Genomic DNA, 13993 nt, shown 5'->3' with positions numbered 1-13993 from the left:
GATTTGTCTTCTTAAAATAAAATCAAATCAGTTGTTGCTGTTCATGATAATTGTAAGATGGCTATGGTAGTTTGTCTCATTTTACTTTATTATTGATAAATAAGACTGAGAGATGGTTCAAATTTGGTTCCAGTTTTAAGCCTTCTAAAAATGTATTTTTTTCCCCCATTGTTTATCTAAAAGTCCCAGACTATAAATCCAAATACTTGATTATATTTTGTCTTTTTGTGTTAGTTGGCTGCTCTTTGAAAGTACAGGTACGGATTGATACAATTAAACCAAACAATTTATCATCTGTTTACTGCCTCTTTTATATTTCAATTTCACACCAACTGCAAGAAATAATTTCGTGTGTTGTTTCAGTTATTCCTGTATGGGATATATATATTGCTGAAAACAAGAACTTCTGAGCTTCTGAGATAGCTGAAATGCTGGGTAGCAGACTTTCAGGCTTCTCCTTCCTGGAGGTAGTTTTTTCTCTGATGCAAAACCATCTTATATGGGTGTTTTGGGGTCTTGGTGGTTGCTTTTTGTTTGGGGCTCCTAGGTGTTTTTATTCCCTGCCCCCTGCTTTGGTACCCCAAGTTTGTGGGAGGGCTGATTTGAATTTGTGCAATTTACCCAAATTTATGTATCTTTTCTGCTGCTCCCTGTGCTGCTACCTTTGTGGGGATCAAAGTAAAAAGGGGAGCTCCTTAATACTGGTCTGTGTTGAGGTGAAGAGACATTAAATGGATTTTGAAAGATTGCAAGTGGTGATCCAGGGAAGCCTTTGCAGTGCCTTCTATAAATGGGGAGCCGTGTGAAGGAGAATGACATCCACTGTGCCTGCTGATCACTTTGACTGGCTTTAGGCTCAGAGTTCTCAGGGTACGTGGGAAAATTTCCTGTGTGAACTTCTCTGGCAGATTTCTGTTCTCTGGTCTGAACAAAGATAAAAAATAAAGAAATTACGTGCAGCAATGGTATCTCAATTTTGAAGAAATTCGATGTCTGTGCAGTAAATTTAGCAGCAAAACTAATTTTTCATGTGATAGGAAGTGAATCACAGAATAGCTGAGATTGTAAGGGACCTGTGGAGCACATCTATCCACCTCCTGCTCAAAGTAGAGTCACCAGATTGCTCAGGACAACATCGAGCCTAGTTTTGAATACCTCAGAGGTTCTACAACCTGCCTGGGCAGCCCAAATCTCCAAATCTAATGCAGGATTATCCTTATATTAAGAAAGGCTGGGTTTTTAGCTTTGTGGTTGTTTTGTTTTGGTGGTTTGTTGTTTGGTTTTTTTTTTTCTTTTTTTTTCTTTCACTTTTGGAAGTTTAGATGAAGTTTTCTATAACTCAGTTTCTGGCCATTGCATCTTGCCCTTCTGCTGGACCCCACAGAGAAGAGTCTGGCCCTGTGTTCTTTTTACTCCTTTCCATCAGGTATTCACACACAATAAGATTTCCAGCTGCTCAGGCTTCTCTTTTCCAAGCTAAACAATCCCCAGAAATCTCTGAACCTCTTCAGATTAGCATATTTTGGGCTCAGTCTTGATAGGGAATGAGAATTGGACTGAAAAATTGGAAATTGATTTGGTGAAATGAAAAGTATAAAAGATGATTGTCTATTTCAAACGAGCTGCAAAGAGACAAGAGATGAGCAAATACAATCAGTTCCACAGTTAAGCTTAAGAACTTCGATTATGGAGATGCTTTATGATTCTTGTAAGTTAAAGAGAAATATTTTTAATGCTTTTCTACAATAACTGGAACAACTTCATAAAAAGAGATTAGAAATAAGAACTGGAGTGAGATGTGGAGAAAGACTCAAAGCTGTATCTTCTCTTAGAATGGTTATGGATAAAGCTGGATCTAACTAGTTTGAATTACAGGGACATTTTCTATTGAGCTTTAAGGGACAGCTAGTGTGGATGAGAATTGGGGGTTCATAAAAATAAATATGTTGCAAGATGTGTGTAATCCTGACTGTGAAGAGGATACTGCAGAGGTCGTGTCAGAGTGGGTGACACTGCTGGTTTCTCAAGGACTGTTCTTTGCAATTGTGGACTGAAAAGTTACCTTTGCATAGAAAAAGGCAATGCCTCAAAAAGACAAGATTTAAAGGCACCTGTTACATGTGAGAGGCAGTGCTGAAGAACTGTGCACCCCTGGGGATTGGAGTTACTGAACAAAACAGCATAAAGTGCAGCTTGTCATGAGTATTACAAAGAGCCTTTGCAAAAGTCTGGGAACTCATTAGTTGGAAATACAGAGCATTAGGAAGAGGTGATTTGGTTTTTTTGGCTGCAGCTGAGTTTGGGCCATGAGACCAAATTGAACAAATAGGATCTGAGAATGTATTGAACTATTTTTATTCTGTAGAAGTAGGCAACAGTGTTGTTATGTCCTAAGAAGAGTTAATTTTAAATGGAGTATGTTTTTCTGGCTGATTAAGGTCAAAAGTAATGAATCCAATGTGGAACAAGTACAGAGAGATTACTCAAATTATTGGATGAATGGTGGCTTTGCTTATGGTGAAAAGGACTTTGTTCTGCATGGCTGAACAAGCTGGACTGTGAGACAAGATGGTTGCAGTTTGTGTACAGAAGTGTGAAAAACTATTTGAAATAAAAAGCAAAGTAATTCAAGTGTCTATGGAAACTGAAAGTTCTGGAATAATTCAATCTGAATTCTCCATAACTTGTTTTTGATTTGTCACTGTATGTATTCTGTGACAAGCTTTGAAAAAAATGTTGTAGTGGTAGAGATCTAGTTCTTTATCAAGGTGATTAGCTTTACCCATTTGCAGCAGATATTATGTTCTAATCTGTGGCTTCTAGCAATATTTGATGTGCTCCATTACATGAAGGTTCTTTTATCAGTTCCCATTATTTTAATTTTAGTAGGAATAAACTCAATGCTTAGTAAAAGTTTGGAAAGAATAGAGTCAGCAAAACTATAGTGACAGTGTCTGTGGAAGTAATTTTCTCTCTGTAGTTGTGTAGAGAGAATATTTATAAAGCTATTTGTTTATTTTGTCCTTGTTGGAAGTATTTACAAAACCAAGCAAAATCAAATTTGGCAAGAATCCTTTCCAGATGTGATCTTGGAAAAAAGGGTGGGAATTGGCCACTCATGTACTTTCAAATTCAAGCAGTTCATTATGTATCTGGAGGCCTGATCTCTGTATTTTTGAAAGACAGCAGGTCATTAAAGAAACCAACTCTTAGTTCTTGCAAAAACACAGGTTGCCAGTGGTTCAAGGCTCTCACTTCAAACATGTGGTGTTCCAAGAAGAAAACTGAGACCTTTCTTACAGAGCAAGAGTGTGTTGTTTGGGTTTTTTGAAACAACTGCTACCTCCTGTTGCTCAGAAGAAAATTCAGGAATGACAACTGTTACATTTTAGAACAAAGGAATGAGTTTACAAAAATTGTGAACTGGGAAGGAAGGGTGGGTTTTTTTGATTGTTTAATAATTAGTCATTTCACAGGAAGCTTCTGAAATAACATTATTATTGATAATGATTTTGATCCCGTTAAGTTGTGTTATTATTGAACAATTAACATTTCAAAATGGCTGCAAAATTTTGATTCTAAAAATTCAAGTGAATAGTTGTTCCTTTCTTCTTGGGTCTTCCAGCAAGTTATCTTCCTCACTTTTCTGTAATTGTTAATTCTCTTTTATAGTTGTCTTATAAAACTGTCAGCCTAACACCAGAATCCCAAGAGCTTGACACTGTAAAAAAGAAACTGTGAGGTTCCTGAAAATCTCTGAAGACTGTGGTGCTGTGAAACAAGGAGTGTTAATATATGATAGTCATAGATTGCTAAAGGGAAAATAGGAGGTGTATCCATAAAGCCAGCAGAACTTTAAAAAGCTGCTGGCAGGTAGCTCTTGCGTTTTCTCTGTATGAACAACTGCAGTGCACTGCAACTGAGCAGTACTGGCTTTTTAGTCTCAGGAGGTGAAACATGGAATGTTTTAGGCAGCTGCAACTGGGATTGGTTTGTGGTTTACCCAGATGCCTTTATAATGATGTAATGCTCAGATTCCTGTGGCTAGTGAATGGAACTAGAAGGCTTGTGTGGTTGGATTAGATGTGCACATCTCTCTACAGCACATCATCTCAAATTCCAGCACAGGATGTATGAAAGTGTAGACAGATAATTGTTTTCCACAAGGGAAAATATCTGATGCCAGTGTTAAGGTTATTTTTATTCATGAGGAGTTCTCAGAGAAGACTGGTTTGAATATTGAGAGCGGAGCATTCTGTGAGGCATGAGAAGAACCAGTAAGCACAATATATAGACATAGTATGTAATATTTAATAGTGTGTAATAGTATGTTGTTCTCTTTAACATTGAAATTAATGGAAGAACGAGCTGGTTTTGGTGGAAGGGGTGTGGATCTTTTGCTCTGTTCATTTAATGGCAAAAGCGTGATATAACACCATCCCCTTCTGTTTGTTTCCCAAAACTGACTTTGCATAAAAGGATGGACCAAGATGTAAAGCAGGGGGAATTTCTTGGGGCTGGTGAAGCCTTGCAATAGGTACACTTAGAGTGTTTTTGCTTTGGGCTGATCTCACCAGTGATGTGTTCCTGGAATGATTATTTGCAAGCTGTGATGTCTTATTGCTGACTTTAAAGTACTAAAAGTTGTTGTGTACTCCCAGTTTGTGCCAGATGATGATGAAATGCTTTGAGAACCGAGTGGGTTTATCTTTGGGTTCAGTCAGTCCCAGCTACCTGGTCCTCAAAACACCTCTTTCAGCTGTGAAATTTAGATACCTCTAGTGAAACTGTGTTCTAGGCTATCTTCCTCTTGCAGCTCTATGGGTTAATTATGTAACTTTGAGATGTGAGAGCAGAAAAGTATAGGTAGGAAGTGCTTTATAAGCTAAATTTAATTGTTAAAGAAAATGTTGTTTTAGTGCTTCTCAATGGTACCCTAGAAGTTCTCATTCCCCTGTTTGTGCTACTACACAGTTGGGCTAAGCATAAACTGTGGTTTTATGCTTATTTAGGCATTAGTGAATTCTTCTTGTATAAGCCTTTTTCTGTATGAACTATGTATTTTCACTTAGCTAGCATAAGTGTCATCCTTTTAAAAACACAAATGTCTGAAGTCTTTTAAAGTGTTAATTTTGTTTCTTAAGGACAAGATTCTAAGTAATCCTGTCCTGTCTTTATTAATTTTATGATGGTTCCCTCTATGACTTTTCCAGTTTAATCATAGAAAAACTTGGATTGGAAGGGCTCATTAAAGGTCATACAGACTAACCCCCCTGTAACTGTAATGTTTGTATTTTTTGTTAGCTAGTGAGGCTCCATGCTGTTAGATTAAGAAGGTATACTGTGGAACTTACCATCTGTGCACTGAAAGTGAGAAGCAGTAGTGAGCTGAATACTTAATAGTGGAGAAAAAGCAAATGTGGCAGCGTGGTCCGCCTTAGTCCTACATTTGCATGTTTAGGTGAGCACTCATGGCTTTTATGTGACTGCTCAAATCAAGAAAGCTGGGAACAGGATGCTTTTTAGGAGTGGATGACTTTATGCAACTGAGAGACAAAGAAAAAAGATAAATAAATCCTGATTGAGAAAACCTTGGTATCAAGGAGCAGGAGGAAGCATGGCTGTTCATGCAGGTGATCCTTAGTAGAAGAAAATTGAAGAGGATTGTTTGTCCCACAAACAAAAGGAAATAGTGCTCTGTGCACTGAAGAAGGTGAATGAAATCCTTGGAAGGATGAAATATGAGAAAAATACAAAAGAGAGATTCTGGGATCCAGGAGGGAACCAATTTAAAGAGAAAAGGTTAGACTAAAGGTTAATTTTTTTGGTAATGCTGTTTGATTTATTTGCTTTTAATAAAAACCAAATCTTTGTAATGATCTTCCATTCTGGATAATCTTTATTGGCAAAGAAAAAGAAATTGCGATGGCAGCATTTTCAGTTGCCAAATAGGATAAAACCCTGACACATGGACAGTGTTAAATTTGTTCTTTATATAGAGCAAAATATAAACATACCTGTGTGTGCATATAAGGGACTTAGAGGGAACATGACAATTATGGAGGTAGAAAAAGGTAGCTAGATAAATAGGAATATGCAGAATTTGAAATGTTTGTTGCCTTTAAAAATACCATATTTTGTTAAAAATATTGAGTGACTTTTCTCTTTATATTTCTTTTTAACAGACTCTGAAGGCAGATCCAGAAGAACTGTTTACGAAACTGGAGAGGATTGGTAAGGGGTCTTTTGGTGAAGTTTTTAAAGGAATTGACAATCGGACTCAGAAAGTTGTTGCTATAAAAATTATTGACCTAGAAGAAGCAGAAGATGAAATAGAAGACATCCAACAAGAAATCACGGTGTTGAGTCAGTGTGACAGTCCATATGTAACTAAATATTATGGATCCTATTTGAAGGTAAGATGCAGATGGTGGCTATTTGGTTTTACAGGTAAATCTTTTCCAGGCTATCCAGTTGTGCCTGTTTTTGTTGGTGAGGTTTGTCAAACCTCGGTTGAAGAAAAATATCTTTTTGTCCTTTCAACTCCAAAGAAAGAATGAGTTACTATATTTTGTGAAGTATGTGACAGAATTTAATAAGAAAAAATACTCGTCTATTGCTATTTCTGTACAAAACTCCTTTTAAATAACATGAGCTTGAGCTCTAATATGTTTAGAATCTCTTAATATTAGATAATTTAAATTCAGAAAATTCAACCTTAGTCTGCATTTGAATTACCAAAACATTAAAAGCAATTAGTACCAGGTGTTTTATGAGGCTTGAAATTTTTTGTCAAGGTTTGATCCCTGATCATTCGAAGCTCTTAGTTTGTTCTTCTGAGGAGACTGAATCCAGCCTTGATCTGAGTGATTTAAGAGTTAAAATCTGAAAGTAAATAATTTTGCATATTAGACATAAGTGAAGCTAATAATGGAAGTGGTTTCTGTGAACTGTCTTGTGAATCTGTTTCCCTTTCCTCCCACTGCCATATTATTATTATCAGGATTCAGTTTGAGGCATGCCAGAGAGTTTGCTCTTTTGTAAAGATTTTCTTTTTTTTGTTATTGTTTTTAATTGGATGGATGTAATGATTTATTACGTCTTGAAGGTAGTGGAAGTATCTGGAAGCTTTTGATATCACTTTATTCCTTGGGCAGACTTTGTTCCCATCTCGACAGCTCTTTTATGACAGTGAGATGAGAATCTAGATAAGAGATTGTTGTCTTGGCAGGATTTGAAGTTAGAAGTAGGCAGAAAATACTTTATTCAGCCTGCTTTTGCTTTTGTGGAAGTATTCTATTTATCTGCAAAGACATGAATGTTCTGAAAGGGGGACCCTGCTTTATCTCTGTATCTCTGAGATTGCCAGTTAATTTCCAAAGAAAAAAGGACTTTTTCTGGATCCGGGATATGCGTTACTCAAGAGAGAGACAGTTTTTCCTTTCTTCCCTGTGCTCTGAACCAGTTTGCTTGGATATCTTATCAGTAATTTCATAATGGTTTTTAGACCTGATAACTTGTTACCAGAGCTGGGCTTTGGTGTTAGGTGTAGGTTTGGTCTCAGAAGCATCAGAAGGCAGTTAATTGAGCGCAGTAAATTGGATAAAGTTTTCGTCATGGCTTCTACCACTGCTTTTGAATTTACACTGTCAAGGACTGATAGTTAAATGAATTATGGCAGCTGCACCACTGTGCCTTCCTGGTCTGTTTGCTCTAAACAGTTGTAGCCCTTCCCTGTGACATTCCAGCTGTGTGAGCTGTCCCATCATGTCTTCATAATTGCAATGAGATCAAAGCCTTGTAACTGCACAGAGATCTCAAATCCCTGCTCCTTGTTCTCTATAGTGCATTCATTGGTGTGCCAGCACTTGACAGAGGTATTTGAGTGTGTCTGTGTCTCAGTAGGGTTGCAAGGGAATTTCACACAGTCCTTTCCTCTTCTCCCACTTCTCCTAGTTCAAAGCTGACTTTACCAAGTTGGCCATTCTGTTGGCAAAGGCTTTCATGTGACCTATTTCATGAGGTGTGTTCTATCTCTTCCAATCAGCAGAGTCCTAAACCAAAACCTTGATGCTAGCACCAGTGGTGCAGCCAGTTTACTTTGTAAATCCATTTACTTCTGCTCTCATCATTTACCCAAACTGGCATAATTAAGGAAAAGACTACCTGAGCCTCCAGACCCTCATCTCCAGAGCCCTGATACTGAATGTGATGGTTCCTATTACCCTTGGCGTCATTTGTGCCCACATGAGAAACCAGCAAGGGGTATTAGCTCTTACAGGATAAGAAATAGAATATAAGAACAAGTCTGATGGGAAAACCTCTTATTAGTTTTAAAAATGTGTAAATTACTATGAGGCTGAAAAAGAAAATCCAGTGTTCACATTTGAGCTAAGTGAATGTTGTTGTTTTTTGAAGGTGTTGTGGCCGTGGCTGCTTTTCCTAGTGGAAGGTGAGAGGAGATTGTAGGGCTCTGTACCCTGAACCTTCCATATCCCTTCTTCTGTTCAGTGCAGTAGCCTGTGAGTTTTTCAGCTTGTGTCAACTTTCTAAGATACAGCACCAACAGTGGCTGTGTGTGACTCAGTTACTTGTGCAGTGAAGTACAGCTCTTTCTGCAGTTGGTAGAATGTGAAGCTACTCATGTACTCATTGCTTCAGTGCTTTGTGAATGTGTGTTGTTTGTAAGACACTTGGTACTGCAGCACTTTGGGTCTTCAAAACAAAAAGCTGATTTCTTTATGCTGTTAAAAATTAATGTGTGGTGGTTACTAGGTGATGCTGATAAGTGGTAGAATCTTTGCAAAAGAAACATTTTGTAGTTCTATTTGCTTTCTAAAAAAAGAGTAAGGTTTTGTTATCAGATAGAGATATTGTGTCATCACATATATATACACACACACACAAAAGGGACTATATTAATATTTAAATGAATTGGTTCATATTCTTGGCTAGAAATCTAAGTTTATTTGCTGCAGGTCTCTGTTGTATTTGGAAGCCAGCACTGCCATGTGTAGTTCTAAGGGTCTGACCATCTTTTAGCTTTGTTTCTGACAGTGCAGATAATCCATCACTGAGAATGTTCAACACATTAATTTTCCATGTGTTGAGTGATTAGGAGACATTATTTCTTCTGTGATTGGATAGTTTAGCACTAATTACAAGAAAGATAATAATGTCTTGTCACAGAACAAACTTCTTTGAAGTAAGCAAGTAGGAAAACAGTAGGATCTCAGTTTATATTGCCAGCAACTTCACTAATTATCATCCTCTAGTCTGTGCAGCCTCGTGCGTGTTGACCATGTTTCTGGTGGATGTTGGATAGAAAGAGTTACTGTTTGTAGGGAACTCTTAATTTGATTTTCTATTAATTACGTTGGCAGACAGATTAAAATTGTTTTTGGAATTGGTAGGCAGAATGTTTTGGGCTTGAGTTTTTAAATATTTGTTTATTTTTTAGTAAACCAAATCATCTGTCTTTGAGAAATCTTTATATTTTTCTTCATTCTGTGTTACTTCACACCTTCTTCCATTAAGCTAGGTGATTTTATATGCCAGTGTGTTCAGGAACCTGTTGCTTGAAATTTTAGAAGGCTCATATAATACTAGTGTGCTTGCCTGAGACCTCTTGCTGTCTTGAGATGATGTGAGAAGAGCTTGTCCAGCTCTTGGTGCCTTCTGCATGATATACATGGTAGGACAGTTGAAATAACTATTACAATTTAATGACTTAATGAAAGTTTCTTTGTTCTAGTAACTTTTTAAAAGCACTGGTTAAAGTTCTGCCTAGAATAGTGTGATATACCCAAAAGCTTTGTTAACTTTGCAATACTCTGTATATCTTATTTGAATGTTTTAAAGGTGTGTTTATAGGAAATTCTTCTTTCAGATCCAAAAACTAAGCCATATCTGTTCATATGAAATATTACTGCTTTAGCACAATGAATCTTAAATAAGAAGCAATTTATTGCTCCCATACAGCAAGTCTTGCATTCCTTCTAGACTTTGTTCTGTGCATCTCTTTTTGGAGGTTTGTGTGCAGTTGCTGTAATCAGATTTCATGCAAATAGAGCAAAAGCAATAGTGAAGTGGTACCAGTTTAGGTTGTCATTCTGAATATAAATTTATTTGTGGTAGACCTTTTTGTCAGAAATCAGGATATATTTATATAAAACAGAAATGGAAATGTCCTTTTCTAAGGGCGTTGTATTTTTAAATACAATGTCTTAATGTTCCCATTCTATTGGGAAAAAAGGTTTTTTGTCTGTAGGATATACTGGGTAACTGCAGTATTGCTCTTAAAGTAAATTGCAGTTCCATGGTTTACGTGGGTGCAGATATCTACAGGGATCGCCATTCCTTGTCTGCCATGGTGTGTTAAAAACCTGTGTTAATGGTCCTTGCTATCTTCCAAATGAAAGGTTCATCTGTTCCTCTATGATCTGATTAAATGCTCCAAGGACAGAAAATAATAGTTCTTTCTAGATCCTTATATAAATAATTCATGAAACTTCTTTGGATCTTTTTACTTCTTTAGATTTTAGGTTAACAGCATCCATGTTCTTCCTTGGAATGGATTAGGGATTATTTTTGTTTTGTTAATTTTTTTAGAAGTTTCTTATCAATTTGGCTGAAATTTACTGTCTCTTCTCAGTTTTGCTGAGCTGGAACTCTTAGGAAGTATTGCTGTGCTACTTACTCTAAAACTTTTTCAGTTTAGAAGCCTGTCAGCTCTGCTTTTTGCATCTTATTCTGCTTTACCAATTTTTCAAGAGCTTAGTCAGATTTGGTTCTGTGGTTGTTTCTCCTGTCCTCATTGTTTGAAATCAGTTTTATTTTCAAGATTCAGATGTCTCTCTGGTAATGTTTCTTCAGTTTTGTTAATAACTTTAAGGATGACTTTATTATAACTTAGAATGTTTTTGTATTTCTTGATCTTGTTTTATTATTTAGAAATATATGAGCAAATTAATTTGTGTTTATATTTCAAACATTGAAGGTTAAAGACCCTTGACTTTTTTGCATGTATGTATATGTACATTACACTCCAGACTTAGGTTAATAAGTGTATATGGTCAAAAGCTGAGATTGATGTGTTTATATGTATGTATATGTTAAAAATTCTTTTATTTCTTCATCTTAGACTTCTGTACATATGTATATAATGCCAGAGCAAATAATTTATAAGTAGTTTCATCATCCATTGTAACTAGATGCAAATGATATCAAACTGGTATTGAACTAGTTTTGTAGTATGTATTTTAAAAAATATTACTGTCTCTAAGCTTGTGTTTCTTCATTGTCCAAATATATTTTTCTAGCATACTTTGGAGCTTCAGAGAATACCCTCTTTTGAACTGTTTAAATTTATTGACCCAAGAAGAATAAGACTTATAGTATATTTCCCCCTTTATTTAATACAGACAGCCTCCCATTTTATGAATGTATTTTAAGAATTATTTTTAAAAAGTTTATAGGAAGCAGTGATAGAAGGTTCAAAAAGGATAGCTGCCAATAATTTTTAGGCTTTTTGTTACATAAAACCAGTATGACTTTCTAGTTCCTGTCTAGGATGTAATATACCTACTGCTGAAAGTCAAGCTGGTGTTTCTACAGACAGCAAGAACACAGAAAATAGCTTCTGGTTAACTTTTATGAGTGACACAGTCTACCCTAATTAAAAAAAGAAAGTGCTTTTATGAAGTTTAATTAACTGAATTCTATAGTACAGTGAGTTCTGGCAAATGAACTCCAGCCAGAACAAAAAATTATTTATGAAAAATGGTGATTCTGGAATTAATCTGTGGTTTTATTTTTGGTAATCAGATGAATATGAAGTTGGTAAACAGTGCTGTGGCTGAGCCATAGCAAGTCTGGTGTTGGTTAGGGCTTTGGTATACACAGAATCAATGATGCTCCTCTCAGAATAACGTGTCCAGTTCACAGTGGGCTGGAAAACTGCAATGCAGTTAGTAAAGAGCTTCTCAGGAACAGTTCAAGGTTTGGGAAGCCTGTATTCAGGAGGATGACTGAAATTCAGGCTAGGTTTTGTTTTTTTAAGAGAAGGTTGGAAGTGACTCAATGTGTGTATAGGAAAGCCCTTTCTCATAGTTTAGTGCTTTCTAACCGGTTATGCCAAAATATGACAAGATGTACTTGCTGAGTAGTCAAGATAAGCAAATTTCATCTGATAATCTTGTGTACTGTTTTAAAGGGTAGACAGATTAAATATTGGAACAGCTTATATGAGGTGAGTTTTATGCCACTAGCAGGTTTTTGGGGGTTTTTTTGTGTCAGTATTTGCTGAATTTAAAGAAGCCTGAGCTTGAATGCGTTAGGAGACTCATGAACTTTAATGTGGATATGTTGAATATTCTAGGTAATGTCACTTGGAATGTGGGTGTTTATGTGGGACTTCAATAAGTTTAAAGTTGGTGTTCTTTTGCTTTACAGGTTTAACTGGTTTACTTTAACATTTATGAGCATCTCTGAGCTGATGTGACCTTAAATGTATGCTGTGGGTCAGCCAGAAGTTAATGGACTTGTTGCATTCTGTCATCATTTGATATAGCAGGCAGCCTTTGGCAGGTTTCATCATGCTTATTGGGGTGGGACATGGAACAGAGATTTTTGCTGCTTAACTTTAAAACTCTGGAATGCCCTGTGACAGGGGTGCTACCTCAGCACAGGGAGAAGTGAAACGTGTGAGTGGTTTCTTGATGATCCATTGTTGTGCTTTGTGCCCAGCCCCACAGCAGCAGCTTGTGCCCTTGCAGAGCTGACTTTTGCAACTGCAGTCCCTGAACTTTGGGTGTTAGAGCCATGGAGTCATAACGTTGTTAAAGTTGGAGAAGACCTTTCAAGATGAGGCCCAGCCATCAACTTAGGACCATGACCACTTTGTTCACCATTAAACCACATTTTCTGAATTTCTGAACGCTTTCAGTGATGGTGGCTGCTGCTTCCCTGGGTACTCTGTTTTACAGATACTTTACAATCCTTTCCAGAAAGTGAAAGAAATTTTTCTGTGAAGAAATTTCTCCACCTGGTACAACTCCAGGCTGTTTCCTCTCATCCTGTCGCTTGTTACCTGGGAGAAGAGACCAGCCCCCAGCTCACTGCAGCCTCCCTTCAGGTGGTTATAGAGAGCAATAAGGACTCCCTTGAGCTTCCTGTTCTCCCCCACCTCCCCCAGGCAATCTTCATGAGACTTGTGCTCCACACCCTTCCCTAGCCCCATTGTCCTCTGGACTCATTTAGGCAGGATTAAATGCAAAAAGCTGTAACCATCTTTCATTCTTCCTGCTACAATTGCAGCCTTGTTGTCGTCATTGCATTTTATGAGGGGTTGAAGTGCTGAAATGCCTTCTTCGTTCTCTTGACCAAAGCTAGAAGGAATTGTCTTCACCATTAGGAATTCCTGCAGCTGGAATGAGAAGAAGGCTGGGGTTGCAAAGTCTGTTCTTGTGGCGATGTTGAGAACAAAATGAGGCCCACTTTCGTGAGCCAACCCGTGTTCTGGTGTGCTTACTTTTCTTCTGAAGCACTGGTAACCCTCTGTTCTCATTAGGCAGCCCTGGCCTGCAGAGAAGTTGAATGAGTGTTGCCTTCATTTGTCTGTAGTAAATGTGGAGGTGACATCTGACTGGACTGCTCAGAAGGAGGGAGCAAGAAGGTTTCTGTAGTGGTTCTGATAGGCTCTCAGATCTTGTCAGTCTACTAATTGAGAGAACAAGTAGGAAACTTCCATTGATAGAGCCTCTAGTAGCCGTAAATAAGACAAAGACAAAAGGATGCCAAAGAACCCATAAACTCTGTTTCTAGAGTCATGTTGTTTTGCTGTGAAGTCCTGTTTTCACATTTAAAATAGTTTGGTCTCTTCTTATTTCAGAGATGTTACCTTGAACTCTGAACCTTTGTTGTGCATAGTCTTTATTACTGTCTTTCCCTGTAGCTATTTACTGTGCTCTTAATGATAAAAAAGTCCCTAGTT

General features: G+C 37.3%; 1 protein-coding gene across 1 annotated transcript in view; it reads left to right on the top strand.

Annotated features, from left to right (window-relative positions):
- The first annotated feature begins 5747 nt into the window (after nt 1–5747).
- Nucleotides 5748–13993, top strand: part of STK24 (serine/threonine kinase 24) — a 39564-nt gene continuing 31318 nt past the window's right edge. The window contains exons 1-2 of the mRNA XM_031059550.1: nt 5748–5802; nt 6186–6416. The gene's annotated coding sequence lies outside the window, so the exon portion shown is untranslated. The remainder of the gene's footprint in view (nt 5803–6185; nt 6417–13993) is intronic.

The sequence above is a fragment of the Geospiza fortis genome, unplaced genomic scaffold, assembly GCF_000277835.1.
Source record: "Geospiza fortis unplaced genomic scaffold, GeoFor_1.0 scaffold84, whole genome shotgun sequence".
Classification (NCBI taxonomy): Eukaryota; Metazoa; Chordata; class Aves; order Passeriformes; family Thraupidae; genus Geospiza; species Geospiza fortis.
The sequence above is the reverse complement of the archived record's forward strand: the minus strand, read 5'-3'. Positions and strand labels throughout refer to the sequence as shown.